Source organism: Carlito syrichta, unplaced genomic scaffold (genome assembly GCF_000164805.1).
Source record: "Carlito syrichta isolate Samal-C Ts95f unplaced genomic scaffold, Tarsius_syrichta-2.0.1 Scaffold126439, whole genome shotgun sequence".
Classification (NCBI taxonomy): Eukaryota; Metazoa; Chordata; class Mammalia; order Primates; family Tarsiidae; genus Carlito; species Carlito syrichta.
This window is the reverse complement of record NW_007070535.1, coordinates 447744-457236: the sequence shown is the minus strand read 5'-3', so window position 1 is coordinate 457236 and position 9493 is coordinate 447744. Positions and strand designations below refer to the sequence as shown.

Genomic DNA, 9493 nt, shown 5'->3' with positions numbered 1-9493 from the left:
GAGTTTCTTCTGGCAGGACACTAACTACTAGATGGCAATAGAGTTGAGGAAAAGGTTGCAAAAATATTTTCATTCTATAGGTGAAACATCTTCAGGCAAACAATATCAAGATCATTCTCTTATTTATCATTGTGAAGATCAATATCTTATCATTTAAGCCATCTTTGAGTGATGTATACATGCATATTATAAGCAAGTAATGGCATTTGAGTAAATGTGTATTTTTCTCCTTATTTTTAATTCCATAAAATACTTTTTTGTATTTTTAAGAACTGATACACTTAACAGAAGAATACTCTGCTATAAAATTGTCTGTAGTTTAGTGACTAAGTTTCTATATCCAGAAGATAAAGACAATAGTACTTAAAGTTGCAAATATCTATTAATATTCTAAAAATTAATGTATTATCACTTGCTCTATTTTTGAGCTATCAACTTTATTTAAAAGGCATACAACTTTAGATAGGAGAAAGGAAGAGAGGGGAGACAGAGAAACAGACAGACATATATGTATGCACATAATAAATGCAGTGTTTTTCTTTTTTTTATCAAGCTCTTCACTAATTAGATTTGAAATGATGGAAAAGAACTGGCCATGGTGGCTTAAGCCTGTAATTCCAGTACTGTGGGAGACAGAGGCAAGAGAATTGCCTGAGTTCAGGGGTTCGAGATTGGCCTGGGCAACTTGGCGAGACCTCGTCTCTATAACAAATAAAAAAAATAAGCCAGTCGTGGTAGCACACCTGTAGTTCCAGCTACTTGGAAGACTGAGGTGGAAGGATCACCTGAGCCCAGCAGATCGAGGCTGTGGTGGTCGTGAGTCTGCCACTGCACTCCAGCATGGGCGACAGAGTGAGACTCCAACTCAAAAACAAACAAAAACAAACAAAAACAAAAATTAAAGGGTGGAAAGAAAAGAAAACAAAGACTCTAAAGCACTCATAAACCATCCATCATGAAATGGACAAATTTAATGAAAGAATCTCCAAAAAAATTCACCGAAGCCAAACACAGCCTCTTAAAACAACACTAGCTGGACCACTGATGCTCAAGGATTTCTAGAATACCGACTTAGTGGGAAAAGCCTGTAATACAAGAGGCCCGTCCTCCAAAAGATAATTCCCAGAGGGTGCCCCTCATAGACATCTCAGATACATCTCAGATATAAATATCTTCTTGTTTATTTCATTTTTATTACTGGAAATTTTTATGAAAATAAATTAAAGATTCTCATTAATTTTTTTGTTGTTTTGTGAGAAGCACGAGATTTACTCATGTAAAATCTAGAAAAAGAAAAAGCCGGCTCGGTGGCTCAGCCTGTAGTCCCGCAGCTTGGGAGGCTGAGGTGAATGAATTGCCTGAGCCCGTGGGTTCGAGACCCGCCTGGGCAACTTGGCGAGACCTCATCTCTACAATAAATAAAAAAACTAGCCGGACTTGGTAGTGCACACCTGGAGTTCCAGCTACTTGGAAGGCTGAGGCAGAAGGATCGCCAGAGCCCAGCAGGTTGAGGCTGCGGTGGCTGGGAGCGGCCACTGCACTCCAGTCTGCATGACAGAGTGAGACTCCAACTCATTTAAAAAAAAAAAGAAAAAACCTTTCTTTTTGTTTGTTTTTAGGGGTCACCAGAGCAAACACTCCTTTTTATTTAGAAGCACCATGTGCTAGACACTGATTTTTAAGAGCTATTGTTTGCATTGGAATTTATTTATCTATTTGTTTATTATATTTGTACATATTTATAGGGTACGATGTGATGTTTTGATACATGTATTCAATGTGTAATAATCAAATAAAAGTAACTAGTTTCTTTTTTTCTTTGAGTCAGTCCCATTCTGTCATCGAGACTTGAGAGCAGTGGCATGCTTAAGGCCACCCCAGTGTCTACCTGCTGGGCTCAGGCAATCCTTCTGCCTCAGCCTTCCAAGTAGCCTGAACTCCAGGCGTGTACTACCATGTCTGGCTTATTTTTTATTTTTTTTATATTATAGAGACAAGGTCTTATCAAGTTGCCCAGGTTAGTCTTGAACCCCTGGACTCAGGCAATCCTCTTGCCTCAGCCTCCCAAAGTGCTAGGATTACAGGCTGGGCCCCTGCGCCTGGCCTAACTAACTTTTTTTTTTTTTTTTGACTTGGGAGTCTCATTTGTCAACCAGGCTGGAGTGCAGTAGCATACTCATGGCCATGGCAGCCTCGACCTGCTGGGCTTAGGCAATCCTTCCACCTCAGCCTCCCAAGTAGCAGGAACTATAGGCACACGCTACCACACCTGGTTAATTTTTTTATATATATATAATATATATTGTAGAGATGAGAGGTCTCACCAAGTTGCCCAGGCTAGTCTCGAATCCCTGGGTTCAGGCAATCCTCTTGCTTCAGCCTTCCAAAGTGCTGGGACTACAGGCTTGAGCCACTGCGCCCGGCCTAACTAGCATATTTTGATAGAGGTTTTAAAAGTGTATCAAAAACTTCAATTTTTTAAGATTCCTAACAATACATTATCTCATTTAGTCTTAAAACGAGGTATACATTATTTTTCCTCCCATTTTATAGACAATAAAACCAGAGAGCTTGACGGAGGAACACTGCAAGCTGCTTAGCAGTCTGGAAGCACACAAGGGCATCAGAAGTCAAGGCAGGGGATAGACTGGAACTAGGAAAAAGGCCCATCTAGACAGGAGAGAAGCAGAGGCTCCAGGCTGCTCTGGAACATGGACTCAAGATCATGTCTCCAATAAATTACTTTAGTTAATCATTAACTCAAAACTAGAAAATTATCTCTTTTCTTTCTGCCATCTTTCCGTACCACCATGGTGTGCATGAATGTCCTGGCTGATGCTCTCAAGAGCATCAACAATGCCGAAAAGAGAGGCAAATGCCAGGTTCTTATCAGGCCGTGCTCCAAAGACATCATCCAGTTTCTAACTGTGATGATGAAGCATGGTTCCATTGGCAAATTTGAAATCACTGATGATTGCAGAGCTGGAGAAATTGCTGTGAACCTCACAGGCAGGTTAAAAAAGTGTGTCGTGATAAGTCCCAGATTTGATGTGCAACTTAAAGATCTAGAAAAGTGGCAGAGCCGGGCTCGGTGGCTCAGCCTGTAATCCTGCGCCTTTGGGAGGCTGAGGTGAGTGGATTGCCTGAGCCCGCGGGTTCGAGACCCGCCCGGGAAACTTGGTGAGACCCCCCCATCTCTACAATTAATCAAAATATCAGCCGGGCATGGTAGCGTGCACCTGTAGTTCCAGCTACTTGGAAGGCTGAGGCGGAAGGATCGCCAGAGCCCAGCAGGTCGAGGCTGCGGTGGCCGGGAGCAGCCATTGCACTCCAGTCTGGGTGACGGAGTGAGACTCCAACTCAAAAAAAAAAAAAGAAAAGTGGCAGAATAATCTGCTTCCATCCCGCCAGTTTGTTTTCATTGTACTGACAACCTCAGCTGGCACCATGAACCACGAGGAAGCAAGAAGGAAACACACAGGAGGGAAAATCCTGGGATTCTTTTCGAGGGATGCAATGCATATGTACAAATAAAAAGCCTCAGTGGACAAAAAAAGAAAAGAAAATCATCTCTTTAAAAATTCTGTGCACCAAGAAACCATTCACTCATCTAATTTCCAGCACTTGTACTTAAATTAGTAACGCCAGGAACACTTTCATAGAGTCAAAGCAATTGCAAAGGCAGAGGAAGTCATAGCATGGAGAGTATCCTGAAAGCAATGCATTCCTTAGTGCTAGTTGTCAGTCCCAAGAACATGGCCCTTTTCGGAGGGTGGGATAAGGTGTGGTTGGAAATTGGGTCTTCTTGGAATATACATGCTAAGTACTGAGAGCATTCGAGGAAAAGTAAAAGAAAACATTTACTTGTTTACTGATAGTATCAAGAAACATGAATACAAGATAGCAAGAAGTTATATGCAATATTTTCTTTTTAACTTTTAGTTCTGCAACATGAGACTAAAATAGGCATCAATATATAAAAATACTCTATTTTTAAAACACGGGGAATGGAAATTTATAAAACCTTAGCACTAGCTAACAAGCAGTATGAACTTTCACTTCTTTCAGATTTGTAGGAAAATCTTATTTTTTTAAATCTCACAGCATTCCAAACACTTCCAAAAAGCTATTGCATCTCATATCACTTGTTGAGCAGTATTTTCACTGTAAGTAAGCTTAAGGATTCTATTAAAGACTGTCTCCCTTGTCCCATTCCTCAGGGTCCTCAACCTTTCTCAAGAAAACTATAATTAGTATAATTAACATGGTCTTCTATCTTCGCAAAAGTGAAAATCATTTAGCTTCTGACTCTGTCTATTGCTTCAAAAGGATAATATCAGTCTTCCCAAGCGGACAATGACAGAGGCAGTGAAGTTAACATTACCTAGTCCTTCTGTCAAAATACATGTATATATGTGTTGCTCAGATTGATTTTTCTTTCCTTTGCGTTGGAGTCTCACTCTGTCACCCAGACTGGAGTGCAGTGGCACACTCTCGGCCACCGCAACCTCAATGGACTGAGCTCAGATGATCCTTCAGCTTCAGCCTTCCAAGTAGCTAGAACTTCAGGTGTGCACCACCACACCCGGATAAATTTTTGATTTATTGTAGAGATGAGGTCTTGTCAAGTTGCCCAGGCTGGTCTCGAACTTGTGGGCTCAGGCAATCATCTCACCTCAGCCTCCCAAAGTGCTGGGATTACAGGCGTGAGCCACTGCGCTGGGCAAATTGATATTTTTAATGTCCCATGACTATTCTTTTATGAGCATCTGCTTCTTATTTTAGATTAGATTATGTTAATAGTGGGGAACCACTATTGGCTTATCAAACTGAGAGACATTTTAAAAATCCTAATCCTGATTCTAATGTTGGCATTGTCATTGTGTAACACTGACTTGCATATGCTACCAGGGAAGAGCACATTGGGAGCACTCACAATGTCAGTCGCCTCAAAGGTATTTCCTTATGCTGTATAATTCTGCTTCTACAAACTGATACTAAGTATAGTGTGAACAGTGAACATAAAACATAAAATATTCTTTTAATAGAAGAATATTTATAACAGTGCTATTAAAAATAGTGAGAGATGGGAAATCATTCAAACATTCAACAATGGGTAAATGATGAAATAAATGATGGAATGTGTGTAGGATAAAATATTACAGAGCCACTAAAAATCACAATTTCGGCCAGGCTTGGTGGCTCAGTCTGACATCCCAGCGCTTTGGGAGGCTGCGGTGAGTGGATTGCCTGAGTCTGCAGGTTCGAGACCCACCTGGGCAACTTGGCGAGACCTCGTCTCTATAATACATCAAAAAGTAGCCGGTCATGGTAGTGCGTGTCTGTAGTTCCAGCTACTTGGAAGACTGAGGTGGAAGGATCGCCAGAGCCCAGCAGGTCGAGGCTGCGGTGGCCGGGAGCGGCCACTGCACTCCAGTCTGGGTGACAGAGTGAGACTCCAATTCAAAAAAAAGAAAAAAACCAAAAAAATCACAATTTCAAGTAATTGGAAGTTGTAAGATGCAAAATTTAACTTCACTTTTGTAAAAAACAAGCACAATAGAAATTGGAGGAAAAGAGAGAGGGAAAGGGGAGGGAGTAAAAAGGAAAAAAAGAAAGAAATGGAGAGAAATACACCAAAACGCTAGTAGCAGTATTAATAATAAACAAAGAAATTAGAAAAATCAATATGCTTTTTTTAAGTGTGATCTAAAGTGTTCTTAAGAATCAGTGCCAAGTTTTCTTTCCTAGTTTCTGGACTTCATTCAAAAATTTTGGTAACAACTTTAGGAGATTAAAATATTTTTCCAGTCGGAATCACAAGCACGTGCCACATGCCTGGCTAAGTTTTTGACTAATTGTAGAGATGAGGTCTTTTCAAGTTGTCCAGGCTGGTCTCGAACCTGTGGTCTCAGGCAATCCTCTCGCCTCAGTCTCCCAAAGTGCTGGGAATATAGGCATGAGCCACTGCGCCCAGCTGGAGTTAATATATTTTTAAAAGCTTTGCTACATCTGCCTGCTTTTACAAAATATGACTTAGATAACTAATTATCAAATTTATTTAATAATCTTTCCATTTCATTGGAAAGGAAAAATACCAATACCAACTGTACTAAAAACATATCCAAATGGGAAGACCTGGTACAAAGAGAGATTTTGTTATAGCCAGAATGCGAGAAACAATGCCAACATGCAGGGCAGGTCAGATTATGAGTCCTTTATTGACACTGGAGATTGAGAGCAGACTAGTGTCCCAAATAACTCTCGGTGGCAAACAGAGTGAGGAGTGGGTTTTTTTTTTTAAGGTAAACATTACATAAACTGTACAGTTTGATTGATATTTCTTAGCAAACCATACCATTAGTAAGGGGTGGTAAGGGGTATGGATGGTTACAGAATTTGTGCAACTAGGGAGTTTCCAATCTCTGAGGGGCACAGGAATGTGAGTGTGAGGTATGATTATGAGAAGGTTACGTAAGGGGGTCATCTCTCAGCTAAGATGGAAGATCTGTTTCAAAATGCAGATACTTACTCATGTCAAGCAAGTTATTTCAGCAGGCTAGTATAGGTTTTGCAGATAGATATTTCAACTTAAACATGTTTCCACTTCGATGTATACGTTACTTTTTTTTTTTTTTTTGAGTTGGAGTCTCATTCTTGTCACCAGGTTGGAATGCATGCTCATGGCCACCACAGCCTCGACCTGCTGGACTTAGACAATCCTTTTGCCTCAGCCTTCCAAGTAGCTGGAACTACAGATGCAAGGCACCATGCCTAGCTAGGTGTGTGTGTGTGTGTGTGTGTGTGTGTGTGTGTGTGTGTGTGTGTGTGTGTGTGATTTACTGTAGAGATGAGGTCTTACCAAATTGCCCAGGCTGGTCTCGAATCCTCAGACTCAGGCAATCCTCTCGCCTCAGCCTCCCAAAGTGCTGGGATGACAGGCTGAGCCACTGTGCCTGTCCTCCATACAGATTTTAAAGATAGAAAGCATAGTTTGTACTTGAAGATAAATAATGGTAGTCTTTCATCTGAGGATGTGTGTATGTGTCTCTGTGTGTGTCTGCGTGTGTGTGAGTGATGTATTAGTGGCAGAAAAGTGAGGTCAGAATTGAGGCCAGGAAAGTTACATATTTGCTGTGTGCCTTCTACACACGAGACATTGAAATTTGAAGGTTTAAATGTGGGCTTTACAGGGAAAATTCCTGGTTAGTGTAAGGGTAAATGAAAAAGCTGGTGTTTTCCTTTACGTTAATCGTTAACCAAAAGCCTATACAAAAAGTTTAGCAACACCTGGCAGTTTGCCCCTTTATGAACAACAAAAGTGCTCATACTCAAGGTTTAGTTTTTTATTTTATTATAAAATCTGAATACAGGCCGGGTGCGGTGGGTCAGCCTGTAATCCCAGCACTTTGGGAGGCCGAGGCAAGAGAACTGCCTGAGCTCAGGGGTTAGAGATCAGCCTGGACATCTTGGTGAGACCTCAGCTCTACAATTAATCACAAAAACCCTAGCCAGGTGTGGTGGTGTGCGTCTGTAATTCCGCTACTTGAAAGGCTGAGGCAGAAGGATCACCTGAGCCCAGCAGGATGAGGCTGCCATGCCACTGCCCTCCAGCCTGGGTGACAGAGTGAGACTCCAACTCAATAAACAAACAAACAAACAAATAAAATCCAAATACATGTTCTAGAGAGGAAAAAAATAAAAGGGACAAATGAAAACCCAAGCCTATGGATGTGAGGGTGGTGTAGGGCTCTGTTATTACTCTAAACTCAGTTAAACTGGTTTTGAGTCTCCTGTAAGAGTTAATGAAAAAACAGAACAAAAGGAATGACATCTTAACAATATGCTAATTAATTGAAATTTGTGATTGATAAGGGCTTTTTCAACTCTACTTCCCTTAAGAAACACATTTCTCTCTGAGTACCAAATTCCAAAATTCAAAACTGTTTTCCTGCAAACTCAGAAAGCTGACCATTCTTTAAAATATTCAGTCAGCCTTTTAAAGAAGTATTTAATATTCCTGTTAATTCAATGAACAAGTTAGAATTGGATCTTTTTCTTCAATCAATACTCAGCAAGTAAGATGATACCAAATTGCAAAATTCAAAACTGTTTACCTGCAAATTCAGAAAGCTGATCATTCTTTAAAATATCAGTTAGCCTGTTAAAGAAGTATTTTAATATTCCTATTAATTAAATGAACAAATTAGGATTGGATCTTTTTTCTTCAATCAATACTCAGCAAGTAAGATGAAATAAATTCAACATTCAGCAACCAAATAAATTATACTAGCTATGAAAACAGATACTGCTCAGGGAAGCACATTTGCTAGTATGCCGAGCCTGAAATATATCAAGTTCCTACTAAATTTCAGCTTTTCACCTCACTTTGCGGGAATACTCTAACCCAATCAGCTAAAAACCCAAGACACCTTTATTTAATATCACAGTTTGTTTACGATCAACATAAATATAGCACTGACCTTAATTCCAGCAAGAAGTCACCAGATACTTTGAATCAGATCAATAAAATCTAAGGAAAAAAGAAAAATACCCAGTTAATAAAATCAGTTCGACAATCTAGCCTTTTCTTTTACTAGGAGTAAAGTCAAAGTTAAGTGATTTGTTCCTCACCCCATAAAATGTACTGACTGAAACACATTCATTTACAACATCAAAGTTATGTAGTAATAAAGCTTTAAACTTAATTTTTTCTAGATTTTATTTCAAAATGTGTATTAAATGCTAAAATGAGGTCCTATTTTTATTTTCAGTAGTTTCTACTTAGAGTAGAAGTTGTATGCTTGTATCTAAAACAACCAACCAAAAGTAATTTTTTTTTTTTTGAGTTGGAGTCTCACTCTGTTGCCCAGACTAGAGTGCAGTGGCCGCTCCCGGCCACCGCAGCCTCGACCTGCTGGGCTCCAGTGATCCTTCTGCCTCAGCCTTCCCAGTAGCTGGAACACAGGCACACGCTACCTCGCCTGGCTAATGTTTTGATTTATTGCAGAGATGAAGTCTCGCCAAGTTGCCCAGGCGGGTCTCGAACCCCTGGGCTCAGGCAATCCACTCACCTCAGCCTCCCAAAGTGCGGGATTACAGGCTGAGCCACCAAGCCCAGCTCCAAAAGTAATTTTTAACACATTCTGTTACTAATGTGTTGCAATTTCTTCTAAAAGACCAACAATCAAAAATAACAAAATTCTTTGTCATAAAATGAGTGCTTGTGTCCCTCCTCAAAATACATATGTTGAAATCCTAAACCCCAATGTGATGCATTTGCAGGTGGGGCCTTTGAAAGATGATTAGCGTCCTTATAAAAGAGACCCCAGAATGATAAAAAGTGAGATTATTGCTCTTATAAAAGAGATCACACAGTGAGACCTCATCTCTACAAAAAATTAGCCAGGCATGGTAGCACGTGCCTGTTGTTGCAGCTATTTGGAAGGTTGAGGCGGAAGGATCGCCAGAGCCCAGCAGGTCGAGGCTGCGG

General features: G+C 40.5%; 1 pseudogene; it reads left to right on the top strand.

Annotated features, from left to right (window-relative positions):
- The first annotated feature begins 2810 nt into the window (after positions 1-2810).
- On the top strand, positions 2811-3534 carry LOC103250026 (annotated as a pseudogene).
- The last annotated feature ends 5959 nt before the right edge of the window (positions 3535-9493 follow it).